Source organism: Bufo gargarizans, chromosome 6, assembly GCF_014858855.1.
Source record: "Bufo gargarizans isolate SCDJY-AF-19 chromosome 6, ASM1485885v1, whole genome shotgun sequence".
In the NCBI taxonomy this organism is placed as follows: Eukaryota; Metazoa; Chordata; class Amphibia; order Anura; family Bufonidae; genus Bufo; species Bufo gargarizans.
The window spans coordinates 34,026,462-34,044,121 of record NC_058085.1 but is presented as its reverse complement, the minus strand read 5'-3'; the positions used below and the strand labels follow the sequence as shown (position 1 = coordinate 34,044,121).

The window sequence follows — 17,660 nt, the reverse complement described above, 5'->3', positions numbered from 1 at the left end:
TAATTTTGGCAGAATGGACATTTTAACTGCCGCTATGCGACCAAACATGGATATGGGAAGAGACATCCATTTAGCCATCAAACGTTTAAGCTCTCTAAAAAGGGCAGGGAAATTATGGGAATATGTAGAAGAATATGTTGCTGCTAGATTCACTCCTAGATAACGCAGGGTAGCATCTTGCCAATGAAAGCGGTAGTTAGATCGTAACGGAGCTAATACATCTACCGGTAAGTTTAGGGGAAGGGCTTCTGTTTTCGAGGAATTAATCTTATATCCGGAGAGTCGACTATACAGTGTCAACATGTTAAATAAGTTGGGCAGAGTAATATGTGGGTCTGATAAGGTAAGCAAAACATCATCCGCAAATAATGATATCTTGTATTCTACTCGGTTAACCATAATTCCATGAATATCTGGGTGGGACCTAATTGCTGCGGCTAAAGGTTCAATGCAAAGCACAAACAGGAGAGGAGAGAGCGGGCATCCCTGCCTGGTGCCGTTTTTTATCGGGAAAGGAGCTGAATTTGCATATGGTAATTTAATTGTCGCTGTAGGATGACTATATAACGAGTTGAGGGCTGAGATAAAAGGACCAGAGAATCCAAAGGCCCGCAAGGTGGAAAACATAAACGGCCAGCTTAAGCGATCAAACGCTTTTTCAGCGTCTAAACTCAATAATAGTGCCTGTTGATGTTTCCTATTGACAATATCTATCAGATTAATAAGTCTTCTCGTGTTGTCTCCACCCTGCCGGCCCCTCACAAAGCCAACTTGATCCGAGTGTATCAGTCGCGGGAGCCAATATGCCAACCTATCTGCCAATATCTTGGTGAATATTTTTAAATCCGAGTTTAGAAGAGCAATAGGGCGGTAGTTTGCGCACTCTAGAGGATCTCTTCCCGGTTTTGGAATGAGCGTTATATGGGAATGCAGCATGGTCTCTGGTATGGCTGAGCCTTGTAGAAATGAGTTAAAAAGTGTATATAGATGAGGTGTAAGGAGAGATGAGAAAGTCTTATAATAAGAATAGGGCAACCCATCTGGTCCAGGCGACTTGCCATTAGGTAATTTGGAAATCACACTCTGAATCTCCTCAGCCGTGATCTGAGCATTAAGTGCAGACCCTGCCTCTGGTGATAATTTGGGTATATTACTTTGAGCCAAAAAAGAGTCAAATAGTGCTTGGCGGTCGACTGGGTCAGAGGGCGCCTGTGGTGTAAGAGAATATAAGGAAGCATAGTATTGCTGAAATTGATCAAGTATCGCTTTAGGGTCATATACCATGTCTCCACTGTTCGCTCTCAGAGACATTAGAGCATTAGTCGTGGTTGACTCTCGCAACTGGCGAGCTAAGATAGTATGTGATTTATTCCCCCACATATAAAACCGTTGGCGTGAATATAATAGGAGTTTGCCAGTTTTTTCAAAAGCCATTTCACGCAAACGAGCACGGAGAAGTACTATACGCCGTAATAAGTGACAAGAGCGATGAGTCCCCAAACGGCTTTCTAACTGTTTTAATTGGCCAAGGGTGTTATTATATCGGAGATTATAGTCTCTTTTCAATCTAGTGCTTACACTAATACATTTGCCTCTGAAAACGGCTTTATGTGCCCCCCACAATATAGCTACAGACGGGGCCGTGGATTGATTAAAAGTAAAATATTCCTCTAAGGAACTTCCCAGTTCCTGTCTGGTCGGCAATTTAGTTAATAAAGATTCATTAAGCCGCCAGTGGCATATCCTAGTACGAGCATTCTTTGGGTTAAACGTGACCGAGATTGGCGCGTGATCTGACCACGTGATATTTCCCAATTCCGCATCTGTTAGCATCCTAAGGGCAGGTGCATTCCCAAAGAAACAATCTATTCGAGTATGAGTTCTGTGAGGGTGAGAATAAAACGAATATGTCCTAGCCGAAGGATTATTGACCCTCCACAAATCATATAGGGCATATTGTCTAATGAGTTTTCTAAAGAGACGTGATAATTTTCGCTGGGCTCTAGATGGTGTCGCCTCTCCTAGTGTCAGTCTATCCCAATGCTCTGAAAAAGCGACATTAAAATCTCCGCCTATAACAAGTGTTGCCGGCAGATATTTTTCCAATTCTCGAAACACCTTCCTCAGGAATGGAATCTGGTTTGAATTTGGGGCATAAATATTGCATAAAATAAATGGAGCACCATGGAGAGAGGCCTGAAGTATTACATATCTACCATGATCATCAATCTGTGCAGTTTCCACTTGTACAGGACATGTAGTGGATAAAAGGATAGCAACTCCAGCAGTTTTTGTATCAGCATTAGCTGAATATATTCGCGGGTAGGATCTAGCCGCAAACTTAAAGGAGCCCTCTCTATCAAAATGTGTCTCCTGCAGGAAAACAACGTCTGCTCTGTGGGATTTACACTCAGTGAGAGCTAGGCGTCGCTTTGCATTAGAGTTGAGTCCCTTAACGTTCAAGGAAATGCACTTAATCATGAGTGTATGTGGTGTAACAGTACTTGCCAATGACCAGAGTGACATCCCCTAACGAACATCCATCTCCATATACTGAAATCCGTCCCAATATACCAGCAATAAGGATCCTGAAAGGAAAAAACATTGGGGAAAAGGGGGAGACAAAAGACAACATATACAACAAAGAACATGGTATACAATTCTGAACAATGGGTGTGACCACCCAGTCAAGACTCAATATGATGTGAGCAAAAACGAACAGTAAAGCCCACGTCCGTCCCACCTCAAAATCTAGAGTGAGGGATAGAGAGAGGGCAACAAATAGAGTCCTGTTGGTAGGGACCTGACTGAACGCCATAGCAGGCAAGGCCAGAATGATAACTCAGAGAATATCTGAGATAAGAAAGATCAAACAAAAAGAGAAAAACAATGCAATGAAAATGCTGCTCAAAAAATCAGTTAACTGAAGGCCTCAGAGGGATTCAATCCCTTAAATATAAGCTTTCAAGGAGGCGCGTCACGTAGGGGAGATCCATATACTCCCGGTTGAGACGGAGGTCGGTTTCATTTCCTCTGTACCCCAGCTTCTCTACCTCCCGTGCGCGCGCTCCACTATCTTCATAGTGGAGCGCGCGCACGGGAGGTAGAGAAGAGAAGCAGGCAGGAACCACGTACGGCGCATGCGCTATTCTCTTACATGGTTGCGCTTGTGTCCGCAAGAAAGACGGGAGCGAGCGGCGAATGAGGAGGACGGCGCATGCGCAGGATTCAGAAGCGCCGTCCCTGCGAGTGAGCCTGCTGTCAATTACATGGCATAGAGGTGGCGTTAGGGCAGGGGCGGTACGGCCAGAGGAGAGGAACGGGCTACCCCCTTGACTTGTTGCTTGACTGTTACAGCACAAAATTTGAACTTTATAAGCCGATTTCTGGATGAATAAAGAGCGCAGGAAAGCGCACCTAACATGGATAACAACACACTAAAGGTAATCTATAACGTACTGTTGATAGTTTAAAAAGTGAAAATGAGGTGAAAGGTTCGCTTTAACGATTACTTGACGTGCGCTGGCGTTGTTTCTAGGAGCGTTTGGAGCCTTGTCGCGTCTGTCAGACCCATAATGCGGGTTAAATGGACAAACTCTATGCGCTCTCTCAACTTTGCAGCTAGACTCGAGGCCCAGAGCCTTTGGAATTTCACGGGTGCAAATGGTCTCCACCTCCTTGGCCTAGAAGGTTCAGGGAGGCCCACTATACGTAGACTGCTCCTTCGAGAGCGATTCTTTAGGTCGTCCACTTTATCCCATAATTTGGAATTTTCCGATAGAGCTCTTTTCAGCTGTTTGCGAATCTCCTCATATTCACTTTCCACCATCGCCATTCTCTTCTCCAGCATTTCCAGCCGCGAATCGTGCTGCACAACTTCTGCCTTTAGCTCGTTGAACGAGTGTACCACATCCTCTCACTGCTTACCAGAGTTGATGTCTCCTCATCCGGTGGCTGCGCCATATTGCTGTCAGTTTGCGCTTTACCAGGCTTCACCGGGTTTTTCTTAGATTTGCTCCCCATCTGGACAACGTATCGGTCCATAGACCGTTCATGCACTTAGGTGGTAATGTGGTAGTCTGGTCTGTGTCTCTGACCAGTCCGTTTGCAGGGGATTTGTGCGGAAAACGGTGTATCTCGGGACAGAGCTTTCAGTGCACGCTTCTCATAATGTCGATGCCGGAACCGGAAGCCAAATTTATTGTATGTTATCAGCATTTGTGGCTGTGTTTATTGTCACATTTAAGTAAAATTATGTTTTGGCAAAAGCTGGTGTTGGGGTTGCTTTCCTCGTTCGTGACTTCACTGTATCCTGGGGAGTCCACCCCGGTACATGGCTTACAGCTGCATGGAGAAGAATCAAAGGCGCCCATACATTCTAGCATACCTCCCAACCGTCCCGATCCAGTGGGATAGTCATGCCCAAAAAAACTGCCATGAATAAAGAATGGTACCAAAACACCCTCCAACAGCAACTACTTCCAAAAATCCGACAACAGTTTGGTGAAGAACAAACAGCATTTTCCAGCACGATGGAGCACCGTGCCATAAGGCAAAAGTGATAACTAAGTGGCTCGGGGACCAAAACGTTGACATTTTGGGTCCATGGCCTGGAAACTCCCCAGATCTTAATCCCATTGAGAACTTGTGGTCAATCCTCAAGAGGCGGGTGGACAAATAAAAACCCACTAATTCTGACAAACTCCAAGAAGTGATTATGAAAGAATGGGTTGCTAATTATCAGTCAGGAATTGGCCCAGAAGTGGATTGAGAGCATGCCCAGTCGAATTGCAGAGGTCCTGAAAAAGAAGGGCCAACACTGCAAATACTGACTCTTTGCATAAATGTCATGTAATTGTCGATAAAAGCCTTTGAAACGTATGAAGTGCGTGTAATTATATTTCACTACATCACAAACAACTGAAACAAAGATCTAAAAGCAGTTTAGCAGCAAACTTTGTGAAAACTAATATTTGTGTCATTCTCAAAACTTTTGGCCATGACTGTATATCCGTGCTCTTTTTTTCTAGCGGTACTTCCGCATGTCTACCCCTCACTGCGTCCACAACTGCATCTCGTCTCCCACAAAGCGGCACTAGTCTGATGAAGGCACGGATGTGCCGAAACGTCACTTCGCCGCAGCAACCACCATTGTGTATGCAAAATAAACAAAATTGCACAAAATACTACTTGGCTGGAGTCTTTGAATTGATTGTATATCCACTTAAAGGGGTTGCCCAGGTTCAGAGCTGAACCTGGACATACCTCCATTTTCACCCCGGCAGCCCCCCTGACATGAGCATCGGAGCAGTTCATGCTCCGATGCTCTCCTTTGCCCTGTGCTAAATCGCGCAGGGCAAAGGCATTTTTCTGAGTTCCGGTGACGTACCGGGGCTCTCTATGGGGCTGACAGGCAGCCCGGTGACGTCACCGGCACTGATGGGCGGAGTTTGGCTCTGCCCTAGCCAGTAAAACGGCTAGGGCAGAGCTAAAGCCCGCCCCTCAGAGCCGGTGACGTCACCGAACACACTGCTGGGCGGAAGTTACCGCCCGGCAGTGTGTTATTGTAAACACAAGAGCTTGTGCCCTGCGCGATCTAGCGCAGGGCACGGGAGCGCATCGGAGCATGAGATGCTCCGATGCTAGGCTCAGGGGGGCTGCCGGGGTGAAAATAAGGGTATTTCCGGGTTCAGAGCTGAACCCGGACAACCCCTTTAATTACATAAAAATCTATGTACACAATATATAACAAGATAATAGTAATAAAACAAAATGACAGATGTATGAAGGTGCCAGAATCACCTGACTTATGCTGCTACTACCCAATATTTATTAGGGAGTGTCATTATACACTTTCTAGAAGTGAACTTAATATAGGTATCTGCCCGTACTGAGGGATATACCCATGCATGGAGTAATAGGTAGGCCGTTTTGTGATATTCATATTTTATAGTGTATATTTTTGGGATATGGTGACACTTGACATGTGGAAGATCTTTTTGGGGGTAGTAGCAGCATAAATCAGGTGATTCTGGCATCTTCATACATCTGTCATTTCCTTTTATTGTTACTATTATATTGTTATACATAGTGTACATGGGTTTTTATGTAATAAAGTGGATATATTTTTGACTATATTCGGTATGTCTTTGTTGTTTTTGAATAAGCAACAATATAGGTAAATGTGTCCCTCTCTGTTCTGGGATTTCAGCTCTGAAGCCGCTAGACTGTATGGGCTGCAGTGCGAGACTCCCAGAACTGGGCACATTCTAGACACGTCACTGCTGAACTGCCTAGAATGTATGGGCTGCGGGGAGCAACCCAACCAGCACAGCAGGCTCCTGGGGAAACTGGTCATGTGACCCCCGACTCCTCCCACACATGGTCACATGGCCATGACATCACAGGTTAGTTTATCTCCTCCAGCAGTACAGCCTGGAGCCTGACTCCTCCCACAGACAGTCACATGGTCAGCCATCACCACAGGTCCTTTACCCCCTCCAGCAGCACATCCTGGAGCCTGACTCCTCCCACACATGGTCACATGGCCATGACATCATGAAAGGTCCTTTAGCCCACCAGTCTCTGGTCTCCAGTGGAGGTATGTGCACTTTCCTCCTGTCTGTCAGGATTAGGCCTCGGTCACACAGTCAGTGTTTGGTCGGTGACTTCTCTTCCGTTAGTTTCACACTAGAGGAACATTCTGCCGGAGCCCAGTGACTATAATGGGACGGGCAGCGATTGCCTTTATTTCCAGTGTCAGTGCTGGGATTGGGCTGAACCCCCCCAGGTCCTATAGTTAGGGCTCGTTCACACGACTGTGTGAAGCCTGTGCCGTGGACTGCAAATTGTGGTCTGCAATGCACAGGCACCGACCGTGGCCCAGCCGTATTGGGATCGTGGACCTATTCACTTGAAAGAGTCCGCAATCCCTCCGTTCCGCAAAAAGATAGAGCATGTTCTATCTTTTTGCGGTGCGGAGGCACGGAACGGAACCCCAGGAAGCACTCAGTAGTGTTCCGTACCTCCGGATTTGCGGACCCATTGAAGTGAATGGGTCCGCATCTGTGATGCAGAATGCACACGGAACGGTGCCCATGTATTGCGGATCCGCAAATGCGGTCCGCAATACGACAACGTGCAGCACACATTTGTGTGAATGAGCCCTTAGTGAGGCCTGGGGGTGCTCTTGCCTTTTCCAGCTATTTCTAGCAGGATGATGTCTAAATATACTATCAATGGCCGGCTTATCACAAATCTGCAAACATATGTAGACAAATCTAAAACCTCGAACATATATACTAAGAATATGTATAGTTTCACCACGCATGGATTACGTATAAAGACAACTTCAAGTCACGATCCCTTCCTCCTATCTTCTGCGGAGCTCACGCAGCTGCTTTCACTCTTTATATGGCGGTCTTATATACATGGACAATCCTGCAATTGCAGTGTTTAATGTCCCGTTGTGTAATGATTAATGCAGCCCCTTGAGATGTTTAGATGCCTCCAATAGAGTTGGCACTTTGTGTACCAGCATGTGCAGATTTGGCACAGTGTATTATCGCTCAGTAACACCAAGAGTCACTTGTAATAGTAGTCTCGCTTACCAGCGCGTGGACCCGATCAGATGGTGTTCTGATACATACGTGGCTGCGCGTCTCTCACAGCTGCTTCGTCTCGTAGCTGGTCTTCAGCGCTAGTGTCGACACTTCATCGCTCATGCGGACTCAGAGTTCTGAGATGCCTGATTAGCTGTATATATCGGTATCTATGTTCTTTAAAGAGAACCTTTCACCAGAATAAAACTTCTAAACTAACTATACAGGCATGTAGAGCGGCGCCCAGGGATCTCCCTGCACTTACTGTTATACCTGGGCGCCGCTCCGTTCTCCCGGTATTGCCTCCGGTATCTTTACAGTTAGGCTCCACCCAGGGGAACCTGCCGGCTCCTCCTTCTCCCATGCTGCAGCGCTGGCCAATCACAGCGCTCAGCTCATAGGGGGGTCCCTGGGCGCCGCTCTACATGCCTGTATAGTTAGTTTAGAAGTTTTATTCTGGTGAAAGGTCCTCTTTAATGTAAGGGGTCTTTTCCACTTGGATTCCAATGTGTTGCCGCCAATGTCACCATGCGCTTTTCAAAACCTATACTGGTTTCTAGTGAGGAGCGGCATAGGCAATATTCGAATTTGCGATATTTAGCTAATTTTTGGCTGAATATTTGCCATAAATTGGCAAATTTGACAATTCGTGATCTCCAGTCGTTGTTTACTTGATTGCGAAAATCGGCAATGTAATATGTTCATGATTAGAATATTCAACACTATTCGCGAATACAAATATATAGCACTATATTATAAATATTCTCGAATTCTCGAAGTGGCGATATTCGCGATTAAAATTCTCTATTCGAATATTCGCGCTCAACACTACTGGTTTCTTCCTCAGTAGTATTTTTGAAATATATTTAGTTCACCTCTTCATCTAAAATCGATGATTGGACTAAATTAACTGGATATATTAAACTGGACCGAACCATCATTCACATTAACTTATTACCATTTTTGTCCATATGCGCCATATAGTAGTACACTCCCATTCATACGTTGCAATTTCTTTATGTACTATAATTTCCCATTATACCCTCCTATTTAGTGTTGGAGACCGATATATGTCACCATACACATATTGCAATTTTCCTGGGGAAGGGTCTATAGAAAATGTTGTATATCGCTATTCACATATTGCGATTTCTTCACATATTGCGATTATATAGAACATGTTGAGCAATTTGTGTATATATGAAAGGGACTGTGACTAGTGTTGAGCGAACTTGTGTTTTAAGTTCGGAGTCTAAAGTTCGGGTTATCGAAGAATCGCGTTATGGATTCTGCTACCACGGACCATAACAGAATTTAGAATCCATAATGCGATTCTTCGATAACCCGAACTTGAACTTTAGACGCCAAACTCAAAACACAAGTTCGCTCAACACTAACCGTGACTATCGTTCAATTACAGGAGTTAAATAGTTTTTATAATCCATGCGTGGTGAAACTATACATATTCTTAGTATATATGTTCGAGGTTTTATATTTGTCTACTTATGTTTGCAGATTTATGATTTAATAAATAATTGATATTAAAGCCGGCCGTTGGTTGTATATTAGAATATCGTAGCTAAGTGGTAAAGCAGGCTCTGCTTGTGTCCCGGTTGAGCTCCTTTGAACACGTTGTGTATAATTATAGATCATATCTAGAATGTACAGGCTCCCCTGAGGTCATGTGACTGTGAGGTCAGTGTAGCATTCAGGTTCTGGCTCTCAGTGATTGGGTAGAAGGCTTGTATAAGGAGCCGTACAGTCGGCTTCTAGTGACCGGGACGAGGCTGCCGGACTCAGAATAGGGGGTATTAGGAGACAGGAAGATGCCGGATGGCGCCAGGTGAAGGTGCAGACTTGTAGGACGGGTGAATAAAGAGCAGTTTGGAGGGTGACATGGGACCAGGACAGTCAACTCCAAAATTATCATTAATGAGTCATTTTCCCTGATTTCCCCGTCTTTCCACCAGCCTCGGCTTCTGCTGTTGTCTGTCTGACATTTATGGAGATCACCAAACTCCAGTCCTGTCCATTCTCAGTGCAGCAGTCAGTTCCCTCCAGATGTACCGGGCTGAGAACCAGAGAGCGAGGGCCCCTTTCAGAGACGGGCGTGTCCTCTGCAGAAATCACGCTCCATTTGTCAGCGTGATCTCCCATTCTGGACACTGCTTGTTTCCCAGAAGCGCACGGCATTATACTGATTTATAATGCTGTGTGTCTCTGCCTGACCTGTATCTACTGAATTATACTGATTTATAATACTGTGTGTCTCTGCCTGACCTGTATCTACTGAATTATACAGATTTATAATGCTGTGTGTCTCTGCCTGATCTGTATCTACTGAATTATACTGATTTATAATGCTGTGTGTCTCTGCCTGACCTGTATCTACTGAATTATACTGATTTATAATGCAGTGTGTCTCTGCCTGACTCGTATCTACCGAATTATACTGATTTATAATGCTGTGTGTCTCTGCCTGACCCGTATCTACTGAATTATACTGATTTATAATGCTGTGACATTCGCTTCTACTAAACGCCTATTGTCCAGAACAAGGAAGCACGCTCACACATGGAGCATGATTTCCGGCCTAAGGCCCCTTTCACACGAACGATCTGGATTTGGTCCAAAAACTCGCACCATTTCGCAAGCAATTTCAGTCAGTTTTGTCTGTGATTGCGTTCAGTGGTTCAGTTTTTGTCGCACGGGTAAAATGCGCATTGATGCGTTTTTCATGCACATGATAAAAACTGAATGTTTATAAACAACATCAGTGAAAAACGCATTGCATCCGCACTAGCTTGTGGATCCGATACGTTTTTCACACAGCCCCATTCACTTCTATAGAGCCAGCGTTGCGTGAAAAACACAGAATATAGAACATGCTTCAATTTTCACGCAACGCACAAGTGATGCGTGAAAAACAACTATCATGTACACAGACCCATTGAAATTAATGGATCCGGATTCAGTGCGTTCGCATTGCGCATTGTACCCTTGCGGAAAACTCGCTCGTGTGAAAGGGGCCTAACCCTGGGTTCACACCTGAGCGTTTTACAGCGCGTTCAAACGTGCTGTAAAATGCTTAAGACATGAAAACCAATGCTTCCCTATGGGAAGGGTTCACACCTGGGCGTTTTACAGTGCGTACGAACGCGCTGTAAAACGCCCGACGCTCAAACAAGTACTTGAGCTTCTTTGGGGCGTTTTGACGCGCGTTTGTGGCCATAGGACACTGCAGTCAATGACACAAACGCGCGTCAAACGCGCGTTTACTATTATGAAAAACGCACATAAAAACGTGCGACAAAAACGCGCGTAAAACGCGCGTTTGAGGAACGCTTAGGTGTGAACCCAGGGTAAAAGATTTACAAATCCAAAAGATCTGCCAGATTGTCCTTTGGTTTACTTTGTACCAAAATTTAGTGCTAAAATTTTAGTGCTCCTCTTAAACCTTCACCATGAGGTCACACCCATTTTCCGCAATGCCGTTTTTCATAAATATTATGAGATCTGCCAAAATGTGTCCTAAATGCAGCAGATTTTGATGCCAATTTTGCCAGAATTCACACCCAACATAGGAATTGTGGGACGTGGTTTATGTGATTAAATTGCCCAGCAGTCAAAAAAAGTGTCAGCTTTATGTGTGTTAAAGAGGTTCTGCAGTTCTAACACCCCAGACCATTATTTTAACTGATCGGCGGGTGTCCTACACCCGGTACCCCCTCCGATCATCTGTTTGAGAAGCCAGCGGTGCTCCCGGAGCACTGTGGCTTTCTCTCTGTTTCCCTAAGGCCCAGTGACGTCACGACTAGTACAGTCCTGATCAAAAGTTTAAGACCACTTTTAAAATGGCAAAAAAATCATATTTTACATTGTTGGATCTTAACAAGGTTCCAAGTACAGCTTCAACCTGCAACAAGAAGAATGAGAGTGAGACAAAAAAAAATTTGAGCATTCAATTAATTGAAAATAACGATTAAACTGAAACAGGCTGTTTTTCAGCTGATCCAAATTTTAGAACTACATGCCTTTAAAAGGTCAAATCTGTGCAAAGATGTGGATTCATTGTCATTTTCTGTCAGGTAGTCACACGTTGTGATGGCAAAAGCAAAAAAACTCTCCCTTTTTGAACGTGGTCGGGTTGTTGAACTGCATAAGCAGGGTCTCTCACAGCGCGCCATCGCTGCTGAGGTGGGACGCAGTAAGACAGTCATTTGGAATTTCTTAAATGATCCTGAGGGTTATGGAACAAAAAAGAGTCAAGTGGAAGACCCAAAAAAATTTCATCAGCACTGAGCCGGAGGATCCAATTGGCTGTCCGTCAAAACACTGGACGATCCTTAACCCAAATTTAGGCCCTTACTGGTGCTGACTGCAGCCCCATAACCATCTGACGGCATCTGAGACTGAAGGGCTTCAAAAACAAAAAACGTCTTCAAAGACCTCGTCTCCTTTAACGCCACAGAACTGCTTGTTTGGACTTTGCAAGAGAGCACCAAACATGGGACATTCAAAGGTGGAAGAAAGTTTTATTCTCTGATGAGAAAAAATGTAACCTTGATGGTCCTGATGGTTTCCAACAATACTGGCATGACAAGCAGATCCCACCTGAGATGTTTTCTACGCGCCACAGTGGAGGGGGCGCAATAATTGTCTGGGGTGCTTTTCCCTTCAGTGGAACAATGGAGCTTCAGGAAGTGCAGGGGTGTCAAACGGTTGCTGGCTATGTCCAGATGTTGCAGAGAGCATTCCTCATGACCGAGGGCCCTCGTCTGTGTGGTAACAACTGGGTTTTTTAACAGGACAACGCTACAGTACACAATGCCCGCAGGACAAGGGACTTCTTCCAGGAGAATAAAATCACTCTTTTGGCCCATCCTGCGTGTTCCCCTGATCTAAATCAAATTGAGAACCTTTGGGGATGGATGGCAAGGGAAGTTTACAAAAATGGACAACAGTTCTAGACAGTAGATGGCCTTCGTGCGGCCGTCATCACCACTTGGAGAAATGTTCCCACTCACCTCATGGAAACGCTTGCATCAAGCATGCCGAAACAAATTTTTGAAGTGATAAACAATAACGGCAGAGCTACTCATTATTAAGTTCATGTTTTGGGGGGGCTTTAGTTTTTTTTTTGGAGGTGTGGTCCTAAACTTTTGATCAGCTGAAAAACAGCCTGTTTCAGTTTATTCGTTGTTTTCATTAAATTGAATGCTCAAATTTTTTTTGTCTCGCTCCCATTTCTTCTTGTTGCATCTTGAAGCTCTACTTGGAACCTTGTTAAGATCCAGCCATGCTAAATATGATTTTTTGCCATTTTTCAAGTGGTCTTAAACTTTTGATCAGGACTAGCATCAGTGGCCTGGGAGGGGCTCGGCTCTGTTCACTTGAATGGGGTTTAGCCGCGCCCAGGCCAGTGATACTTGTCATGTCGTCACTGGGCCTGAGGGAAACAGAGTGAGGGCCGCGGCGCTCCTGGAGCGCTGCTGCCTTCTCAAACAGATGATCGGCGAGGGTCCCGGGTATCGGACCCCTACTGATAAGATTCTGATGATCTATCCAGAGGATAGCTCATCAGTTGAAAAGAACTGCAGAACCCCATTAAATCCCTCTCCGTTCCTGTGCTGATGCTTCCATGGATCCTTTCAGTTTCTTCACATCGCTGCAGTGACAACATTGGTTACATAGATGTCAGTATGTATGAACACCTCAAAGATGGGACCAACACCTCGTTATTGTGGAGTCCTGAGATGTAGACACATTGACCACTATCAGGGTCTATTCACTGCTGATGTGTCCTCTTATTATTTCCAGTAATTGTATTTTATATGGGATTTTGTAGGCTTTTACATCGTCTCATCTCCTTTCCATTCAGGTTCCTACACTATAGGATCTGCTCAGTGGATATCTTCTATATAAGATTCTTCTCCTGATTGACCCATCAAGGAAGAATAGGAACAGAGACAAGATGGCGGAGAGTATAATAAATCTTACCCTAGAGATCCTCTTCCAGCTTACTGGAGAGGTGAGAGATTCTGATGATGTCACATTGCATCATCTTATCTATGTTACTAACAGATGAACATGACTGGAGAGGTGAGGGACTCTGGAGATGTATGGAGTGATATTTATTACTGTGTTTCTCCATAACCAGGACTACACAGTAGTGAAGAAGACCTCTAGTGAGAGCTGTCAGGTCCCTGTCTCTGAAGGATGGGGAAGAACCCTGAGCCCAATCACAGGGCCTCCACCTCACCCCCATAAACATGGGGAAATCAATAGAGAGAAGATCCTAGAACTCACCAACAAGATGATTGAGCTGCTGACTGGAGAGGTGACATTACTAGGACATTGAGCAGGAACGTTATGAAGGGATCTGGGTGATGACTGTATCATTGTGTTGTCAGGTTCCTATAAGGTGTCAGGATGTCACCATCTATTTCTCCATGGAGGAGTGGGAGTATTTAGAAGGACACAAAGATCTGTACAAGGACTTCATGATGGAGGATCACTGGCCTCTCACATCACCAGGTAATAGACATGACAAAATACACACGTCCTCCCATTATCTGTATGTAAGGAATGAACTCAGTCACTGAATGTGTTTCCTACAGTTAGATCCAGTAAGATGACAACACCGGAGAGATGTCCCAGTCCTCTTCTTCCACAGGATGGTTCAGAAGAACATCACAATGTCCCACGGAATGATGATCAGGTAGATGGAGATAATGTCTCATGAAATGTTCTCCATGATCTGTAGAAAGGCTGTAAAGATCTCGTGTTCAGTCTTGTTTTATGTAACATGTTTTTGTTATGGTGGCGCTCCATGTCCACTGCCATCCCGCCATCTGGGGTGGACATGGGCGCTGCATCACTCACCCTATCACTGTCTGGTGGCCAAGCCACGATGATACTTTCTTGCCGCCAAGTAACAGGGCTGGCCGTTGGAGTTTTGTGTCCCTCATTGGAGGCTGCAGCCAACATCTGGCTGCCAGGCCACCTTAACTGACCCATAAGGTGCGTGAGCACCCTGCCTCTTAAAGAGCCAGTGCACCTGTACTCCACTCTTTACCAGCCAATGGCTGAAAACCTGTGGATACTTAAAGGGGTTGTCCGAGTTATGAAAAAAAAAAATATAGCACAGAAAATCTGATATATAACTGAGCTAAGCAAGTTTTATGCAAAAAAAAAAGTATATTTCCTCATTTCCCTGGTGAATACAAGAGCTGTCCTGAGTGACCTGTCTGCCTGCTGGGAGACTCTGCAGCAGGTTGTATGTGTAGGACTACAAGTCCCAGCTGTATAATGACACTGCTAAGGGAGTGGATACAAGTGCTGCCCTGAGTGACATGTCTGCCTGCTGGGAGACTCTGCAGCAGGTTGTATGTGGAGGACTACAAGTCCCAGCTGTATAATGACCTGCTAAGGGAGTGAATACAAGAGCTGCCCTGAGTGACATGTCTGCCTGCTGGGAGACTCAGCAGCATGTTGTATGTGTAGGACTACAAGTCCCAGCTATATAATAACACTGCTAATACACACAGGATCTTCCCCCTACCTTCTTGTGTAATGCTCTCTCTAGTATCTCAGCTCCAGTGCCCAGCATTTGTCTCCTCACTGCCTGCAGAGCTGTGCAGCTGGAGGGGTTAAGAATCCTAGCAGAGAGTAGACGGCAGTGGAGGGGGCGTGGCCAGCACAGTGACGTCTCGTTTACAGGCTTGTAAACGACCTTTATCAGAGCAGGGAGAGAAGCTGACATCACAGGTCATGTGACCCTCTGTGAAATCTGAGAAACCAGCCACTGGAGATAAAGTGAGTGAATTGGAAAGCTGTTACATTTGCTTAGTTAGGAACATAGAAAGAACAAAAAAATAACTCGGATAACCCCTTTAAGGCACCTTTTCCAAATGCCTCCACAGTGGCACGATGGACAGAAGGATTACCCTGCCTCCCCAGGGACAGGAAACAACGTGGAGATCTTTAAATAGCCCCCTCCCCTTACCTGCTTCAGTTGTTTCCTGTCCCTCTGGGGATACATGGAGATCCTCCTGCTGGTGAGCTCCAGCAGTAAACCTTTATTGCTTTGCCTGGCTGAAAATCTGCAAAAGAAAGTGTGCGGGGCAGGAGAGCAGGGTCGCGGGGCTCGCGGTGCAGTCCTTCCTGCATCTCAGGCCTAAGTCCTCCGGTGGAGGCAGTCTTGGGCAGCGTCCATGCGAAATATTGCGTTAGGATGGGTGGCTCAGGTGGCAGGCGAGATCTCGCGGCAGACCGGAATTGCAGGGACGCATCTACATGACGTACTTCCCCTTAGACAACGAGCAGTTTATAAGGAAGGAGGGAAGTGTTCCAGTGTCCTGCTGAACAGCTGCGCTGGTAACATGTCAGCACCAGGGGAGTCAGACAGCGTCCGTAAATCTGCAGACCCATCTAAAGCCAACAGCCCGGTAAGCTCTGCTACTCTTGGGAGGTTTTTTATGATGTGTGTTCACGGATTCTCACATTTGGGCAGAATACAATCTTTTTCACCAGGGGTGAGGGTCTATCCATCAATCATTATGACTAAGGCTGTTGCTTTCTGTATGCACTTTTTTAATATATTCCCCAGGTCAGCGAGACTCAAAAATCTGCTGAATCTTCTCAGTGTGTCAAAAAGTGCTCCACTTGTAAAAAAAGACTGCCTTCCGGTCATAAGAAACCCCTTTGTGTGAAATGTCTGGAAAAGATTGTGTCTGAAGAATCTCCTTCTCTTCTGGATAATATTAGAAACACTATCAAAGAAGTGAGCAAGCGCTGTGGACCTTAAGTTAGCATCCACATCTCAAAAACCATCTACTTCCATGTCTGTTATGTCCGCACCCTCTAAAGTTGATCTACAATAGGATGATTTTGATGAAGGAGAGTTACCTTCTAGGACCGACGAGGACGAGTCTGGTCGTCCACTTTGTTCCATACAGGACACTGACTCCCTACTAAAAACAATAAGGGCAACATTAAACCTAGAAGAATCTAAACAGTCAAAATCTGTGCAGGACCTTATGTTTAGGGGATTGGGAGAAAAAAAGGAAAATAGTTTTCCCCCTACATTCAAATATTACTAAACTTATTAATAAGGAGTGGACTGACCTAGAGAAAAGACCCGCGGTCTCCAGGATCCTAAAAAGGAAATATCCTTTTTCGGAAGAAGACACCACCTTTCGGGATAAATGTCCAAAAGTGGATTCCCCTGTAGCAAAAATAACAAAAAAATCGGTACTCCCCTTTGAGGATCTAGATCTCTTAAAAGACCCCATTGACAAAAAGAGTGAAGCTTTCCTAAAAAAATCCTGGGAAGCATCTATAGCTATTTTAAGACTAGGTGTAGCGTCCACTTATACGGCAAGATCTATGATTATGTTAACCAACTAGAGGAGCATTTGATGACAGGAACCCCAAGGGAGGACATCATTGCTTCCTTACCTATGTTTAAACAGGCGGCCAATTTTTTAGCCGATGCTTCTGTTGACACTATAAAATTGGTAGCTAAGTCCTCTCTAATGCCACTAGAAGAGCAGTGTGGCTGAGATCCTGGTAAGGGGATTCAGCATCAAAAAAATAAATTATGCAATATCCCCTGTGAAGGTGATAGGATTTTCGGATCCGTATTCGATGACATCCTAGAGAAAGCCACAAATAAGAAAAAAGGATTTCCATCAGAACCCAGAAATTTTCGTCAAAAATGAAATTTCAGCTCATCCACAAGGGGAAGACAGGATAAGAAAAAAAGTTTTTTTCATCCAGATGGCAGACAGGTAGAGGAAGAGGCAAAGGTTTTCTCTTTAACCCAACAAATTCCTCCCAGAAATTTACAAACCAATAATGCCAGAAGCCAGGTGGGAGGAAGACCAAAAAAAAATATTCCAGCTTGGGAGAAAATTTCCAGGTCCCCTTGGGTATTAGACGTAATATCAGCAGGTCTAAAACTAGAGTTTTCTTCCCTACCTCCTAGATGTTTTCCAGATCACCAAAGTTCCGAAAACAGTTCAGCCTTTGCTCTTAGACCAGGTGATGATTCTG

General features: G+C 45.0%; 1 protein-coding gene and 1 long non-coding RNA gene across 2 annotated transcripts in view; both read left to right on the top strand.

Moving 5' to 3' along the window:
* The first annotated feature begins 6,568 nt into the window (after window positions 1-6,568).
* On the top strand, window positions 6,569-13,920 carry LOC122939889. The gene is made up of 3 exons (XR_006390203.1): window positions 6,569-6,601; window positions 13,483-13,632; window positions 13,762-13,920. It is a non-coding gene; the product is annotated as an uncharacterized LOC122939889 (long non-coding RNA).
* Window positions 13,921-14,266: 346 nt separating this feature from the next.
* LOC122942335 (zinc finger protein 84-like) overlaps window positions 14,267-17,660 on the top strand; it is a 36,633-nt gene continuing 33,239 nt past the window's right edge. The window contains exon 1 of the mRNA XM_044299896.1: window positions 14,267-14,322. The gene's annotated coding sequence lies outside the window, so the exon portion shown is untranslated. The remainder of the gene's footprint in view (window positions 14,323-17,660) is intronic.